Consider the following 18,349-nt stretch of genomic DNA (forward strand, 5'->3'; position numbering starts at 1 on the left):
GATTCATAAAATATAGATAACAAAGAAAGACAGACGATAGAAATTGTGTAGTTTGCTCCCTTCTCATAGCCTATAAGAATGAGGCTGTAGGCCGGCACCGCGGATCACTAGGCTAATCCTCCACCTTGCGGCGCCGGCACACCAGGTTCTAGTCCCGGTGGGGGCGCCGGATTCTGTCCTGGTTGCCCCTCTTCCACGCCAGCTCTCTGCTGTGGCCAGGGAGTGCAGTGGAGGATGGCCCAAGTGCTTGGGCCCTGCACCCCATGGGAGACCAGGAGAAGCACCTGGCTCCTGCCATCAGATCAGCACGGTGTGCCGACCGCAGCGCGCCAGCCTTGGCGGCCATTGGAGAGTGAACCAACGGCAAAGGAAGACCTTTCTCTCTCTCTCTCTCTCTCTCTCTCCCCCTCTCTCTCTCTCATTATCCACTCTGCCTGTCAAAAAATAAAAAAGAATGAGGTTGTATGTGGTGATGAGGGGGAATAAACAAGATAAATACTCGTCAATAGGAGTATAGATTCATGTCTACTTAAAAAAAAATTAAAGAAGTTTGGGGCTGGCGCTGTTATGTAGTAGATTAAGCCTCCACCTACAGTATTTGCATCCTATATGGGTGCTGGTTTGAGTCCCGGCTGCTCCACTTTGAATCCAGCTCCCTGCTTCTGGCCTGGGAAAGCAGAGGAGGATGGCCCAAATGCTTGGATTCCTGCACCCACCTGGGAGACCCAGAAGAAGCTCCTGGCTCCTGGCTTCAGATTGACCCAGTTCCAGTCATTGCAGACATTTGGGGAATGAACTAGCGGATGGAAGATCTCTCAGTCTGTGTCTCTCCCTCTCTATCTGTAACTCTGCCTTTTGAATGAAATGAATAAATATTTTTTAAAAAGATACACATGTAATGTTTTACTATAAATCAATCTCAAAACACAGCATGGAAGGGGAGAAAGGGACTTTGCAAAGGATGTAGACAGTATAACAGATACCATGTAGATTACAGTTTAAATCATGGAAAACCACACTACACCCTGGCAGCCAATTCTCAGATGTGCTTGCACGTTAGAGGATGAGAGAGGAAAGAGAACCACGCACAGGCAGTGGTCCCCCTCTGCAACTTGGGAGGACAAGAGTCTCAATTCTCTTTTCAGTCTTTTATTCGTTAAGCTTGATGGTAGATACACACATGTTAATTCTGTTTTAAAATTCTCAAAATCACTTTTTAAAAAGAAAGGAGGGGGCCAGCGCCGCAACTCAATAGGCTAATCCTCCACCTGCAGTGCCGGTACCCCGGGTTCTAGTCCCAGTTGAGGCGCTGGATTCTGTCCCGGTTGCTTCTCTTCCAGTCCAGCTCTCTGCTGTGGCCCAGGAAGGCAATGGAGGAGCAACTGGGACAGAATCCGGTGCCCCAACCGGGACTAGAAAACCGGTGTGCCGGCGCCACAAGGCGGAGGATTAGCCTAGTGAGCCGCGGCGCCGGACAAAGATTTTATTTATTTATTTATTTATTTATTTATTTGCCAGGCAGAGTTAGACAGTGAGAGAGAGACAGAGAGAGAGTTATGGACAGTGAGAGAGAGACAGAGAGAAAGGTCTTCCTTCCGTTGGTTCACTCCCCTAATGGCTGCTACAGCCAGCGCTGTGCCGATCTGAAGCCAGGAGCTGGGTACTTCCTCCCGGTCTCCCATGTGGGTGCAGGGACCCAAGCATGTGGACCACCCTCCACTGCCCTCCCGGGCCACGGCAGAGAGCTGGACTGGAAGAGGAGCAACCAGGACTAGTACCCGGCACCCCAACCGGGACTAGAACCTTCAGTGCCAGCACCGCAGCCGGAGGATTAGCCAAGTGAGCCACGGCACCGGCCACAAGATTTCATCTATCTCCATAGTGTGTGTTTCTCAGTATAAGAAGCTTCTGAAAACCACACTTTGGAAAACAAGCCAAGAAAAAAAAAACTGTATAATTGCAATTATAAACATCTGCTTTTAAATATTTAAAAAGTTTTCATCAATATCTGTTATCCTAAGTCTCTTACATTTTAGGAAAATCTGAATAGTTTCTCTTCTTCCAACCCAAGAGAATAAAGTGTGAAATGAATAGAAGAGAATCAGACATAGGAACTACAAGTCCTCTTCACACTCGACATTGACCATATCTGTTTCTGTGAACAGGGTGCTGTTCGAGATGGTAAATGTTCTCCAATCTCAGACTGAGAACTTGCCAAAGGTCCACAGTCTTACTGTGTGTGCGCCTGGTTTTCAAATTCAGCCAGAATGTCTATGCACAAGTAGTACTTCATGTGAGTGTGTGCATCCCTGGCAAACTGTGGGAAGAAGAGCCCACGTTCCTTTCACTCTTAGCTTATCTGGAGAGTTAAGCCTGCAGTCCGTGGAACGTGGCCTAAGCATCTGGCTGTCATTCCAGACAGGGCTGTGCAGGGGAGGGTGGGTCCCACTAATAGGCTTCCAGGGACAGTTGCTCAGGCCCTGGCTGTGGTTACCGTTCTGCAGCATGCGATCAGGGTGCTGTACGCATGTCTGTGATGGGACACAAACTGGGAAGTGTCCCTCAGGCACAAGTTCTGATGTAATCTAGGAGGGCTTTTGTGGAGAGGACCCATGCTTCCCCAATTCTCCTGCCAGGCAACATCAGAGTGACCACCTTAGAAATATAAAACAGGTTTCACCTCGGGGAGGACAGCACCTGCTCTGGGGAGGACTCTGTGTGATAAAGACTGAGGGGTGTGGAGAGATAAGTACCACGTTCCTCTCTCTAGACTCAAGCAGGACAGTCCTCACAAGATTTTCTCCCTTGGGTCGCATTGAAAAACCACCCTACTGTCTTCTTGGTACAACACACAGCAAGGACTGACTATAAAATGCTACCTGCTGTTGGGCACTCTTAATTTTTTTTCCAGAAACCTTTTATTTAAGGTATGCAACTTCATGCATTTCATAAATACAAATTTAGGGACATAGTGATTCTTCCCACCAGCACTCCCAACTTTCTTCCTCCTCCCTCTCCTATCCCCATTCTTATTTTTTACTAAGATCAATTTTCAATTAACTTTATATGCATATAAGATTAACCCTACACTAAGTACAGAGTTCAACAAATACTACCAAAAAAATCACTGTTCCTCAACTGTCGAGACAAAGGCTGTTTAAAGTCATCGGATCTCAAAGTGCCAATTTCACTTCTATACATTACCTTTTAGGTGCTTTATTAGTTACCACAGATCAGGGAGAACATATGGTATTCATCTTTTGGACACTGGATTATTTCACTAAATATAAGGTTTTCCAGTTGCATCCATTTTGTTGCAAATAACAGGATTTCATTTTTTTTAGCCACTGTGTAGTATTCCATAGTGTACATATTCCATAATTTCTTTATCCAGTCTTGAGTTGACAGACATCTGGGTTGATTCCATATCTTAGCTATTGTGAATCGAGCTGCAGTAAGCATGGAGGGTACAGATCACTCTTGCCTATGCTGATTTCATTTCCGTTGGGTAAATTCCCAAGAGTGGGATGGCTGGGTCATACCGTAGATCTGTATGTATTCAGATTTCTGAGGTTTCTCCATACTGCCTGCCACAGTGGCTGTACCAGTTTGCATTCTGTTGGGGACTTTTTTAAAAAACTCAGGTTGGGGGCAGGTGTGTGGCACAGTGGCTTAAGTTGCCACTTGAGATGCTTGCATCCCATTTTGGAATGCCTTATTCAACTCCCAGCTACTCTGCTGATCCAGTTTCTTGTTAATGCTCATCCTAAAAGGGAACAGAGATACTTCAAGTACTTGGATCTCTGCCATCCATATGGGCAACTCCCATGCTGTTCTAAGGTCGTAGCTTTGACTTGGCCCAGTCCTGGATGTTGTGGGCATTTGGGGAGTGAGCCAGTGAATGGAAGATCTCTGCCTGTCGGTATGTCTCCTTGCCTTTAAAATAAAATGAAAATGGGGGCCCGGCACTGTGGCGCAGTGGGTTAACGCCCTGGTCTGAAGCACCAGCATCCCATAAGGGTGCCGGTTTGAGGCCCAGCTGCTCCACTTTCCATCCAGCTCCCTGCTATGGCCTGGGAAAACAGTATAAGATGGCCCAAGCCCGTGGGGCCCTGCACCCACGTGGGAGACCCGGAGGAAGCTCCTGGCTCCTGGCTTCAGATCGGCGCAGCTCTGGCCATTGCGGCCAATTGGGGAGTGAACCATCAGATGGAAGACCTCTCTCTCTCTCTCTCTCTCTCTCTGCCTCTCCTCTCTCTGTGTAACTCTGACTTTCCAATAAATAAATAAATCTTTAAAAAATAAAATAAAATGAAAATTAATACATTTTAAGAAATTTTTTATTTTTATTTGTTAAAGATTTATTTATTTTATTTGAAAGGCAGAATTATAGAAAGAAAGAGGAGAGAGAAAGAGAGATCTTCCATCTGCTGATTCACTCTTCCAATTGGCTGTAATAGCCACAGCTGGGCCAGGCCAAAGCCGTGAGCCAGGAGCCTCTTCCAGGTCTCCACCATGGGTGTGGGGACCCAAGGGCTTGCTTGGGCCATCTTCTACTGCCTTCCCCGGCACATAAGCAGGGAGCTGGATCAGAAGTGGAGCAACCAGGACCTGAACCTGGGTCCATATGGGATACTGGCATTGCAGGCAGTGGCCTCACGCACTATACCACAACACTGGCCCCATGAAATTTTTAAAAATAAGTTCTTCCTCAGCTATACCATTATTGGTATATAAAAATGCTACTGATTTGTGTGTGTTGATTTTGTATCCTGAAATTTTGCTGACTTCTCATTCATAATAGCCACAAAAATATTAAATATCTTAGGATAAACTTAACTAAGTAAGTGAAAGATGTCTACAATGAAAAGTTCAGGGGCTGGAGCTGTGGCACATAAGGTTAAGCTTCTGCCTGCAGTGCCAGCATCCCATATAGGTGCCAGTTTGAGTCCTGGCTGCTCTGCTTCTGATCCAGCTCCCTGCTAATGCACCTGGGAAGGCAGTCGAGTATCATTCAGTTCCTTGGGCCCCTGCCATACACATGGGAGACTTGGAAGAAGCTCCTGGCTCCTGGCTCCTGGCTTCAGCCTGACCCAGCCCCTACTGATGCAGTCATTTGGAGAGTGAAAAAGTAGATGGAAGATCTCTCTCTCTCTTTATCTCCCTCTCTCTCTCTGTCTCTCTCTCTCTCTGTAACTCTGCCTTTCAAATATAATAAACATATCTTAAAAATAAGAAAGAACTTTCTTCTAAAAAATTACAAACATAATAAGGAAATAGGAGACGACACAAAAAATGGAAGTCTCCCATGTTCATGAATTGGAAGAATTAATGTTATAAGAATAACCATACTATCCAAAGAAATTTACAGATTAAATGCAATTCCCCCTCAAAATACCAAGGACATTCTTTACAGAACTAGAAAAAAAATCCTAAAATTAATAAGGAAACACGAGAGATCCCCAATATCGAAAGCAATCTTGAAACAATAAAATCAAAGCTGGAAGCATCACAATACTAGATTTCAAGACACACAACTGGCTGAAAAGCTCACGAGAGCATTTCAGGCATGGGAAGTCAAGACACTGTGGCAGATGCCGGCAGCTGTAGCTCACTTGGTTAATCCTCCACCTGCAGCACCAGCATCCCATATGGGTACTGGTTCTAGTCCCGGCTGCTCCTCTTCCAGTCCAGCTCTCTGCTGTGGCCTGGGAAAGCAGTGGAGGATGGCCCAAGTGCTTGGGCCCCTGCACCACACTGGGAGACTGGGAGAAGGCACCTGGCTCCTGGCTTCGGATCAGCGTAGCTCCAACCATTGTGGCCATTTGGGGGGTGAACCATCTCACTGTCTGTAACTCTACCTGTCAAATAAATAAATAAAAAATCTTTAAAAAATTAAAAAAAGTTGTTCTCAAGGACTTACTTTCTTTTAATGTGTTAAGTGGAAGAGATTCTTATGTCTTACAAGTTACAGTTATGTCTAAGTGCTCACAAAATATGTATCATTCTTGGGTGCTTCTTTAAAGTTAAGTTTCTCAAAAAAAAATAAAGTGAAATTAACTTTGAGATGCAATGACTGTGAATAGCTCTTGTCTTGACTGTTGAGGACCAGTATTTTGTGTGTGTGCAAATTGCTGAAATCTTTACTTAATGTAGAGTTGGTATTCTTTGTATGAAGTTAATTGAAAATGGATCTTAGTGGGGAATGGGACTGGGAATGGGAGAGGGAAGAGGAGGAGGGGTGAGAATGTGGGTAGGAGGGTGGGTATGGTGGGAAGAACTACTATATTCCTAAAGTTGTACTTTTGAAATGCATGAAATTTGCATTCCTTAAATAAAAGGTCTCTTTGGGAAAGAGACATGTTACAGGGCTATTATAATCAAAACAGCATGATACTGGCCTAATAATGTAGACCAGTGAACAGAATAGAAACCCCAGAAATAAATCCACACTTCTACAACCAACTTATCTTTGGCGAATGTGTTAAATCATTTCCTAGAGAAAGGACAGTCTTTTTAATGAATGGTATTGGGAAAACTGGATTTCCACACACAGAAGTTTGAAACAAAACCCATACCTTACCTGCACCCTATACAAAAATCAACTCAAAATAGATCAAGAGTTTAAATTTAAGACCTTACACTATCAAACTGCCAGGAGAAAGTGTAAGAAAAACCCTCCAAGACATTGGCATAGGCGATGACTTTTTTTTTGGATAAGACCCCAAAAGCACACGCAACAAAAGCAAAAATAGAGAAATTGGATTCTTTATTTTTTTTTTAATTTTTGGACAGGCAGAATTAGACAGTGAGAGAGACAGAGAGAAAGGTCTTCCTTCCATTGGTTCACCCCCCAAATGGCTGCTATGAGAGAGAGAGAGACAGAAAGAAAGGTCTTCCTTCCGTTGGTTTACCCCCCAAATGGCTGCTATGGCCGGCGTGCTGAGCCGATCTGAAGCCAGGAGCCAGGTGCTTCTCCTGATCTCCCATGCGGGTGCAGGGCCAAAGGACCTGGGCCATCCTCCACTGCACTCCCTGGCCACAGCAGAGAGCTGGGCTGGAAGAGGAGCAACCGGGACAGAATCTGGCGCCCCAAAAGGGTCTAGAACCTGGTGTGTCAGCACCACAGGCAAAGGATTAGCCTAGTAAGCCAGGGAGCTGGCCTGAGAAATGGGATTCTATCAAAGAGGAAGCTTCTTTACAACAAAAGAAGCAATTAACAAAGTAAAGAGACTGCCAACAGAATGTGAGAAAATATTTGCGAACTGTGCGTCTGAGGGGCCTGCGTTGTTGCACCCGCAGCACTGGCATCCCGCATGAGCACAGGTTTTAGTCCCAGGTGCACCACTTCTGAAACAGCTCCCTGCTAATGTGCCTGGGAAGGCAGCTTAAGATGGCCCAAGTATTTAGGTCCCTGCCACCCACGTTGGAGACCCGGATGAAGCTCCTGGCTTCAGCCTGGTCCAGCCGAGGCCATTGCAGCCATTTGGGAAATGAACAAGCAGATGGAGGATACCTCTGTCTCTCTCTCTCTCTAACTCTGCATTTTAAATAAATAAATAAATGAATAATTTTTTAAAAACTGTACATGAAATGATTACTATGTAGAATATTGAAGGAATTCAAGAAACGCAAAAGCAATAAAACAATCTAATTAAGGAAAGGGGAGAGGATATGAATGAACATTTTTCAAAACAAAAAATACAAATGACCCAAAATCACATGAAAAAAAATGCTCAGGATCTCTAGAACCTTCAGGGAAATGCAAATGAAAACCACATGAAGTATCATACCCAACAGTTAGAATGGCTGTTATCCAAAAGTTAAAAAATTGCTAGAGAGGTTGTGCAGAAAAAGGAACCCTTTTATACTGCTGGTGGAAATGCAAATTAGTACAACCATTATGGAAAACAGTATGGAGATTCCTCAAGAAATTGAAAATAGATCTATGGTATGACCCAGCTACCCCATGTCTGGGAAGATATCCAAAGGAAATGAAGTCAGTATGGGAAAGAGATGTCTGCACTCCCATGTTTATTGAAGTCCAATATGGAATATTGATATGGAATCAACCTAGATGTCCATCAACTGATGATTGGGTAAAGAAAATGTGGGGGCTGGCACTGTGGCATAGTGGGTAAAGCCGCGGCCTGCAGTGTCGGCATCCCATATGGCTGTTGGTTCAAGTCCCAGCTGCTCCACTTCCGATCCAGCTCTCTGCTATGACCTGGGAAAGCAGTAGAAGATGGCCCAAGTCCTTAGGCATCTGCACCCACATGGGAGACCAGGAAGAAGCTCCTGGCTCCTAGCTCCTGATTGGCACAGCTCTGGCCATTGCAACCAGGTGTGGAGTGAACCAGCAGATGGAAGACCATTCTCTCTCTCTCTGCCTCTCCTTCTCTCTCTGTGTAACTCTGACTTTCAAATAAAATAAAGAAATCTTAAAAAAAAATAAAGAAAATGTGGTGTATATACACAATGGAATATTACTCAGCCATAGAAAAGAATGAAATTCTGACATTTGCAACAAAATGGATGGAATTTGAGATCATTATGCTAAATGAAATAAGATACAGGCAGACAAATTCTACATGATTTATCTTATATGTGAAAGTTAATATCTAGACAGAGGGTATAAAAACAAGTGGATCTTCCAATCCAGCTCTCTGCTCTGGCCTGGGAAAGTAGTGGAAGATAGTCCAAGTCCTTAGGCCCCTGTACCCATGTGGGAGACCCGCAAGAAGCTCCTGGCTCCTGGCTTCAGATGGACACAGCTCTAGGCGTTGTGGCCAGCTGGGGAGTGAACCAGCTAATGGAAGACCTCTCTCTCTCTCTGATTCTCCTTCTCTCTGTGTAGTTCTGACTTTCAAATAAATAAATAAATCATTTTTTTTTAAAAAGCAAGTGGATGTCATATTATTTGATATACAGATAATCATAAATATCATTTTCACCAAATTGTACCTTCTATATATTAATATACCCTTCTTTCCTCATTTTATTTTTTTAAAAGATTTATTTATTTATTTGAAAGAGTTACACAGAGAGAGGAGAGGCAGAGAGAAAGAGAGAGAGAGAGAGGTCTTCCATCCACTGGTTCACTCCCCAGTTGGCCACAACAGCCGGAGCTACGCCCATCTGAAGCCAGGAGCCAGGAGCTTCTTCTAGGTCTCCCACACAGGTGCAGAGGCCCAAGGACTTGGGCCATCTTCTACTGCTTTCCCAGGCCATAACAGAGAGCTGGATCAGAAGTAGAGTAGCTGGGTCTCGAACCAGCACCCATTTGGGATGCTGGAACTTCAGGCCAGGCGTTAACCCATTGCGCCACAGCGCTGGCCCCATTTCCTCACTTTATGCTTCTTGTTATGAATCCCACACTATGTGATATTAGTATACCTGCTTTCAAGAAAAATTGTATGTATATGTATAGAATATCTACACATGAAGTGATATGGATAAATGTTTAGTAAAATGCTGAAACTTTCTAAATCTCACAGTACCCAAATCACATTATGGAACCATTCCCTGTTGCTTTTCTTCTGAGAACAGTGGAGAAGAAAAAATTATTATTAAACCTATAAAACATTTTTTAAATTAAGTTAAAAATTCAATGGCTTTTAAAACTATATTAATAAAAAGAACCCGGGCTGAATTTCTCTTTTAGTGATCCTTTGGTCGGCTCATTAGCTCATTGGCCATCAGTATAAGTGAACCTTGAGCTTCACTCACAGGGCAAACCCCACACATAAGCGAGGATTCCAAGGGTAGGGCCAGAGCTTGGAACTCCAATCTCATTGTGAGCTCTATGGCCGCCCTGCCAAATGCCAACCTGCCGGTGATGCAATCTGCTCAGGCCCCTCACCACCTGTCCATTGGCAGAGATGGTGAAAATGAGTTGAGGTCTCATAGAAATTAACATGCTTTGTGTGAACACCCAAGCACATATCCACTCTCTAACCTCCTTATTTATACTGATTTTATTTTTTACTTGAAATACACAGGGGGTGAAATCTTATAGCACTATCAGCATCAAACAGTGTGTGGCCCATTGAATCTTTTTGTTTTTATTCTTTGACTTCCATGGTTTCAGTCACAGATGTTGACATGCAAATTGTCATGGGTGATTTCACTTCATTTTAATTTTTCTATTCTCAATTATCTTGCCTCAGATTTTTAAACCTTGAAACCAGAGTATTTTAGTTGTCCAGAAGCTTTTTTTAGAAGTTGAATTCACTCTTTACAAAAAATTTAAAATGGATTTCATAGTTGAACAGGATATAGTGGAAGGATGATTTGTTCTTTAATTAATAGATTTATGAAAAAAGAAATTAACCGTATTGTGTGCATTTAGCAAAGGCTTGGGCACACCCACTGTATTCCAGGACCTCTGCTGAGCACCAGAGATATAATTAGGTGTAAAAGAAACTGCATTTGAAGAATTCATGGTCTAATAGATAAATTTAATATTGTTTTTCTGAATGTGAAATTTATATGTTTCATACAGAAAAGAATTAACATGAAAACAAAAAAATCACTCACAATGTAATTTAGACCCAATAACAATAATTTTAAAACCTTTGTTTATATCTTACTCTCCATATCCTTGATAAATCTAGTCATTTCTCTTTTGTTGTTGATTAGTTTCCATTCTGCTAATCAGAGTTTGCTATGGTTTTCATCATAGGGGTACATACTAAAGTACTTCTGTTATGTACATATTAATAATTATTTGCTTGGTCAAGGGCCTTTCTCCTTTCACTATTCTGTTTGTGTGGTTTTTTTTTTAATTTTACAAAAACTATGAATAAGAATTTATGAGAATTAGCCTATAAAGTGAGTGAGGTAAGCCAGACCCAGAAAAACAAATACCACATGTTCCCCCTTTTATGTGGAAGCTAAAATTTTAAAAACAAACAAGAACAGGCCAGCACCAAGGCTCACTTGGCTAATCCTCTGCCTGCAGCACCAGCACCCGGGTTCTAGTCTCGGTTGGGGCACCGGTTCTGTCCCGGTTGCCCCTCTTCCAGTCCAGCTCTCTGCTGTGGCCAGGGAGTGCAGTGGAGGATGGCCCAAGTGCTTGGGCCCTGCACCCACATGGGAGACCGAGAGGAAGCACCTGGCTCCTGGCTTCGGATTGGCACAGCACGCTGGCCGCAACACGCCAGCCGTAGTGGCCACTTGGGGGGTGAACCAACGGAAGGAAGACCTGTCTCTGTCTCTCTCTCTCTAACTCTGCCTGTAAAAAAGAAGAAGGAGGAGGAGGAGGAGGAGGAGGAGGAGGAGAAGGAAGGAGGATAAAATGGAGAGAGAGGGAGGAAGGGAGGGAGGAAGGGAATATCATTTTATTTTTAAGATTTATTTATTTATTTGAGAGTCAGAGTTACAGACAGAAATCTTCCATCTGCTGCTTCACTACCCACAAAGCCTCATTGACTGGAGCTGGGCCAATCCGAAGCCAGGAGCCAGGAGCTTCTTTCGGGTCTCCCACGCAAGTGCAGGGGCCCAAGGACTTGGTCCACCTTTTACTGCTCTCCCAGGTCATAGTAGAGAGCTGGATCAGAAGAGGGGCAGCCAGGACTTGAACTGGCACCCATATGGGATGCTGGCACTGCAGGTGGCAGCTTTACCTGCTATGCCATAGCACCGGCCCCTCATTATGTTCTCAGAATTGTATCTACAAAGCACATTGACTCTGTTAAAAATTAATGTAAAATTAAAATTAAAAATTGTTTTTAAAAAATTAAAAAGGAATTTACCAACAATGAAATGATCACAGTAACTCAGTGTCCTTAAGGAACACTTCCTTCTGTTGGGCATAACACCCTACAAAATTCAGTACATTTATGAAAATGTACCCAATACAACTAGAGATTTCAAAATAATAGAGGCCAGCCCTGTGGCACCCCAAGTTAAGCTGCCACCTGCAATACCAGCATCCCATATGGGTGCCAGTTCATGACCTGTCTGCTCCACTTATGATCCAGCTCTCTGCTCATGTGCCTGGGAAAGCAGCAGAAAATGACCCCTGTGCTTGGGCCCCTACTACCCATATGGGAGACCCAGATAGAGTTCCCAGCTCCTGGCTTCAGCCTGGCCCAACCTTGGCTGTTGCAGCCATTTGGGGAGTGAACCAGTGGATGGAAGATCTCCTTCTCTCTATGTCCTCTCTGTAACTCTGCATTTCAAATAAACAAATAAATAACTTTCTTGACTAGTAAAAATCATAACTTTTCTCCAACCATGAAATAAATTGAACACCAGCACTGTTTATCAGGTAGTCTGTGGCCTCCAACGCTGGGTGGGACAGACAGAGCATTTCTTTCTCTGGAGAATAACAGCACAGGTGGGGAGTCTATGCAGGAGAAGTTGCCTCCTTTAAAGAGATTAGATTTCCTCTTTGCAAAGTCAGGCAGGCATGATTTTGTGCAGGAAATTTAAGTATACAAAATGTTTACACAGTGCTAGCATTTGAACATTTAACTTGCCAAACTCATCTCCATAGTTTCTTGTCCAGAAAATACATAGGTTGGGATCAATTATGAAATAAGCCCCAACCATCTTAATAGTTTATTTCTTCCTTTTCTCTAATCAGTCAATTGTGCAGTTACCAAGAAAACACCAGGCGCTGGTGCACAGTGCCACATCTTCTTTGGCAATGATGAGTGAACAGGTCTTATGACCACCTCCTTTTTGGGATATTGTTATCCCATCTTATTCTTCTCGGTCAATGCTGCTTCTTCCTCCTTTTGTACATTGGTGTCGCATTGCCACATGTAATCCAAAGTCAACATGCTTATCACTGGGCGACGTTCATTCTGCAGCCATGGAAAATGTCATCCTCCTGCCCATGGCAAGCAACAAATATCCTGGCAAGTTTCAGGAAACAGAGATATTATTGAACCACTAGACAGTGCTGCGGAATAAACTGAACCTTTACAAACCATCATATGTCTCCTGTCAACACCTGGATCTATCTCGCGTCTCCAGTGCCTTTGTCTCTTTGCTCCACCTACCCTAAAAATGGCAGGGATTTAGAATATTCACCAAGACTTCCAGTGACTTCAACCCCATGTTGCCTTTGTTCATTCGGTTCTAAAAGAAATCACAGTGTTAGTAACAAGGGTGTAGCTGATCCCAGAAGACTCCAACCCAGATTAAATTTCTCTTTTGAGAGGTTGGCTTGCATCCCACCACTTGCTAAGTGGCTATCCAGTGTCACTTAAACATGGATTCCTGTTTCAATAGGGTGGATGCGACACAAATCATTCATGCTCTTCACTTTTTTCTTTTTTCTCCAAAGAGTTACCTATTTATTGGAAAGGCAGAGTCATAGAGAGGCAGAGGCAGAGAGAGGTCCTCCATCCACTGGTTCACTCCCCAAATGGCTGCAACAACCGGAGCTACGCCAGTCAGAAGCCAGGAGCCAGGAACCCCTTCTGGGTTCCCCATGAGGGCACAGGGGCCCAAGAACTTGGACCATCCTCCACTTCCCTCCCAGGCCACAGCAGAGAGTTGGATCAGAAGCAGAGCAGCCGGGGCTGGAACCAGAGCCCACGTGGGATGCCGGCCCTGCAGGCGATGGCTTTACCCGCTACACCACAGCACCGGCCCTGGTCTTCACTTTCAAATGCCTGAGAACATCAACTCTGCCCATTTGTACACAACTATTTGACATAAAAATGATAACTAGCATGACTGAGTGCTTCAGGATTTCTAAGCAGGGAGTTTTGCATGCATGGCTCCATTTGCTCATGACTAGTGTGACAACCACACGGCAGGAAGAGGATGGTGGTAATGATGATGATGTCATCACTAATGCTATTATTACCTTCTCAATGAACCAAGAAGCATTTCTATATATTTTTTAAAGATTTTTATTTATTTATTTGACAGACAGAGTCAGAGAGAGAGAGAGAGAGAGAGAGAAAGGTCTTCCTTCCATTGGTTCACTCCCCAAGTGGCCGCAACAGCAGGAGCTGCGCCAGTCCGAAAGCCAGGAGCCAGGTGCCTTCTCCCAGTCTCCCATGTGGGTACAGGGGCCCAAGAACTTGGGCCATCCTCCACTGCTTTCCCAGGCCACAGCAGAGAGCTGGACTGGAAGAGGAGCTGGACTGGAAGAGGAGCAACCGGGACTAGAACCAGCACCCATATGGGATGCCGGCACCAAAGATGGAAGATTAACCTAGTGCACCACGGAGCCGGCCCCTCTATGTATTTTTACTTCACCTGTCTCCTGAAGTAAGAAATTAACCTGCTGTTCCTGGAAGTCTCCAACTTTCAGCATTTCTAGAGTACTAAAAGATATTTGGTGTAGGTTTGGATGAGACCAGTAGTTGTTAATTATGGTCCATAGTCACTGGTCTGGTGGCATTGATGTCACCTGGTGAACTTATTGTAACTGTAAATTCTCAGATCTGACCCTAGACCTACTGTTTCACTTGAGCAATGAGCACTAAGAATAAATCTTTGCTGGGATGTCTTAGTTTTTAACCCTGACTTAATCACTTCTCAACTCTCATTGGCATATGGCTGTCCATTGGTTTTACTCAGTAGAATTCTACATCATATGCTGAAGGGCTTCCACCTTCTAGGCATATGGGTTGTTGTTTTTTTTAAGATTGATTTATTTATTATTTGAAAGGCAGAGTTACAGAGAGTGAGAGAGAGGCAGAGAGAGAGAGAGAGAGATCTTCCATCTGCTGGTTCACCCCTCAAATGGCCACAGTGGCCAGAGCTGAGCCAATCCAAAGTCAGGAACCAGGAACTTCTTCCAAGTCTCTCATGTGGGTACAAGGGCCTGAGCACTTGGGCCATCCTCCACTCTTTCCCAAGCCCACTAGCAGGGAGTTGGATTAGAAGTGGAACAGCAGGGACTTGAACTGGCACCCATATGGGATGCCCCAGTGCTGCCCCAACCTAGGGGGCATATGTTAACAGACTTCTAGCACCCCTTTGTTAAACATCTGTCCCATTCCAAACTGTCATGGTTTCTGGAACTGTAAAATGGGTAGAGGCTGCAAAAACGTGCACTTCAAAACCTTTGCAGCCTGTACCTGTTCTCCAGTTCCAAAGTCACTTCCAAATCTGCTATTTGTACCAGCAGCATCCCACTTCCCGGTACGGTGGTCAGTACCTAGTCAGGGTTCTTCAGCAAACAGACTCAAGTGGATGCATACGAACGAACACACAGAGTGAGACTTGCTTCAGGGAATGGGCTCGTGTGATTATGGAGGCTGACTATGGAGGCTGGAGAATCTCAAAATTGCCATTCAAGCCCAGGGCCATCTCTGACTGAATTCCTGTTTGCTAGGGGGGACCGGCCTTCCCCTGATTGCATGAGGGACACCACATTGTGGAAGGCCATCAGCTTTCCTCCCAGTCCACCAATTTAAATATTCATCTCATCCAAAAACATCCTCACAGATAGATCCACAATAACGTTTAACATGTTGGTTACACCATCAACGTCTAGCTCATTGTTTGGCCTGGAATCCAAGCTTAATCAGTTCTGATGGAATGAACAAATGTATCCAACTGCCTTTATCAACAAATTCTATGTGTCAGGCACTGTTTCAGTTGCTTTGTAAGTTTTTCATAATTTCATCCCCATAACAAGCCCACATGTGGGTCCTATTATCAATGCCATCCTACAAATTAGAAAGTTGAGGCACAGAGCACTTGCATAACTGGCCCAGTGTCCTACACCTCATCAGAAGCAGAGCTGGATTCAGACCCAGTCTGTCAGACTCCTTACGTTCATCCCCCTAATGGCTATGCATGAATGGATAAATGACTTGAACCAGGCTGAGCCTGCCAAGAGACTTCTGGTAGCTGTCCAGGTATTATCAGACAGAGCTTCCCCATCCCCACGGTCTTGGATAAGCAGCCACCAGAGGACTGGGTTGCCCAGGGCTATCTGGGCATGAGCAGACTCACAGGCACAGCAACAGATCTCTGTAGGCACGCAGAGGTCAGAATGGACTCAGAGCATCCAGTGCTACTTTATTTATTTATTTTAAAGATTTATTTATTGAGGCTGGCGCTGTAGTGCAGTAGGTTAAAGCCCTGGCCTGCAGTGCCGGCATCCAATATGGGTGCTGGTTCAAGTCCTGGCTGTTCCACTTCCATTCTCTCTCCCTGCTAATGCACTTGGGAAACCAGCAGAGGATGGCCCAAATTCTTGGATCCCTGCACCCATGTGGGAGATCCGGAAGAAGCTCCTGGCTCCTGGTTTCAGATCGGCTCAGCACTGGCCATTGCAGGCATTTGGGGAGTGAACCAGTGAATGAAAGACCTCTCTCTCTCTTTCTCTGTCTCTACCTCTCTCTGTAACTCTTTCAAATAAAATAAAATAAATTTTTTAGAAAAGATCTATTTATTTGAAAGAATTACAGCAAGGCAGAGGCAGAGAGAGAGAGAGAGAGAGAGAGAGAGAGGCATTGTCCATCCACTAGTTCACTCCCCAGCTGGCTGCAATCAGCAGGGCTGAGCCAGGCCAAAGCCAGGAGCCAGGAGCTTCTTGCAGGTCTCCCACCTGGGTACAGGGGCCCAAGCACTAGGACTGTCTTCTGCTTTCACAGGCCCATTAGCAGGGAGCTAGGTAGAAAGTAGAACAGCTGGGACTCAAACCAGCACCCATAGGGGATGTCATCACTGCAGGCAGCGGCTTTATGCAGGCCCCACAGTCACCTTTAGAAAAGACACCCTGGGAAGAGACTTTGGAAGTCTGGGCAGAGGCCGATGTGACGTCACATTCCTCCAGGAGCAGAGGTCACACACCCTGTGCATTAATAACTATGGGTCCCACCCACCAAACTCCCACTCCCCGGGGGAAAATCTATGGGTGAGAAGAAGAAAACAGTTAACGGGAAAGAGAAAACACTCAATGGGGTAAGGACACACCATTTTCCAGGTCACATAAAGTCATTATAGACAGATACATTCCTTGCATAGGCTCAAAACACAGAAGAGAAAGACACCCACAGGTTTGAAAAGGAGTGAAAGCGACAAAAGGAAAATTAAAGTTTCGATGAGATTGCAGGTGATGTTAGAAACCCTCAAAGGCCAAGGAAAGTTAGCAGCACCTTGGTGGAAAGCAGCCAGGAGTTGCTCATTTAATTAGCAACAAAGCTTCCTTCAGAGCCCTTCAGTTGGAAATCTCTGCAAACTCAGGTTCTACCTCTAATCCTTCAAGATGATATCTGGCACTCAGTCTTCAGTCAGGGGCAGAGCTCAAGAAAGCTGCACCTGTGGCCGGGCAAGCCAGAGAAGCTGATCAGCAAGGTCAAATCAAAGCAAGAATTGCCAGCCGGAAGTCGGCCCCAAAGCTGGCCCCCGGAGCTGCCAGCCTCCCAAGGGTGTCCACTCTCAGCTCAATGTCCCCAGTGACTGCTGAGCTCTTTGAAAATCGCATTGTAAAAACAGAAGGAGAATTGCAAAACAGTAACTTAAAAATCAATGACCTTGGGAGATACTTTTTAATAGTTGAAAAACAAATGATATTTCAGGTAAACAAATTTTAGAGATAAGAATCTTAAGTAGCTATCTCTGGACATTGGTGTCATATTGAGTTTCTTCTGGAAATTTATGTATGAGTAAATCTGCATTTTCTTTGCAAACAAATGGTTCTTTTGAGTGACTTTATTCGGGAAGGCCTTTATTATTTTAAGTTACTTATTTACTTTGTATTTATTTGAAAGACAGAAATAGAGAGAGACAGAAAATCTCACACCTGCTGGTTCATTCCCCAAATGCTAGGAACAGCTAGGGTTGGGCCATGCTGCAGCCAGGAGCCAGGATTTCAATCCGTGTGCCCCAAGTTGGGTGGGTGGCAGGGATCCAAGTAGTTGAGCCATCACCTGCTGTCTCCCAGGGTGCACATTAGCAAGAAGCTGGAATCAGGAGCAGAGCAGGAACTTGAACCCAGGCTTTCCTGTATGTGATGCCAGCATGCCAGTGGTGTTTTAACCATCAAATGCCTACTACCTTTTATTTTACTCTTATCAACCACCTGTCCTTCCAGCATCACCAGAGAAATAAGAATGAATAATTTAACCCAGAAAAGGTTGTTACGTCCCTTTACAGTTCCACATAAGAAATAACACAGGAGAAAGAGAGAGAAATGTAGTCACCAAAGACCATTAAAACAAACAGGGCCAGGAGCACACTTGAACAGACTAGCATTCTCTCATGCAGCCTCACAAGGATTCCATCAGAATGCATTAGGAGGTATTTGTTTAGGCGTCCGGAGCGGGATGGTGGCAGCAAGTGGAACTCCAGATACAGTAGAAGGTTTTGCTGAGGAGAGAACTGGGGTGTCAGAGAAAAAGAACAGTCAAGGATGCTTTGT

The 18,349-nt window shown here is 44.6% G+C and overlaps 1 non-coding gene across 1 annotated transcript; it reads left to right on the plus strand.

Moving 5' to 3' along the window:
* The first annotated feature begins 9,463 nt into the window (after positions 1 to 9,463).
* On the plus strand, positions 9,464 to 9,550 carry LOC127488135 (small nucleolar RNA U83B). Its single transcript, XR_007915582.2, has one exon. It is a non-coding gene; the product is annotated as a small nucleolar RNA U83B (small nucleolar RNA).
* The last annotated feature ends 8,799 nt before the right edge of the window (positions 9,551 to 18,349 follow it).

The sequence above is a fragment of the Oryctolagus cuniculus genome, chromosome 13 (assembly GCF_051225735.1).
Source record: "Oryctolagus cuniculus isolate XC-2025 breed Fujian yellow rabbit chromosome 13, ASM5122573v1, whole genome shotgun sequence".
Lineage (NCBI taxonomy): Eukaryota > Metazoa > Chordata > Mammalia > Lagomorpha > Leporidae > Oryctolagus > Oryctolagus cuniculus.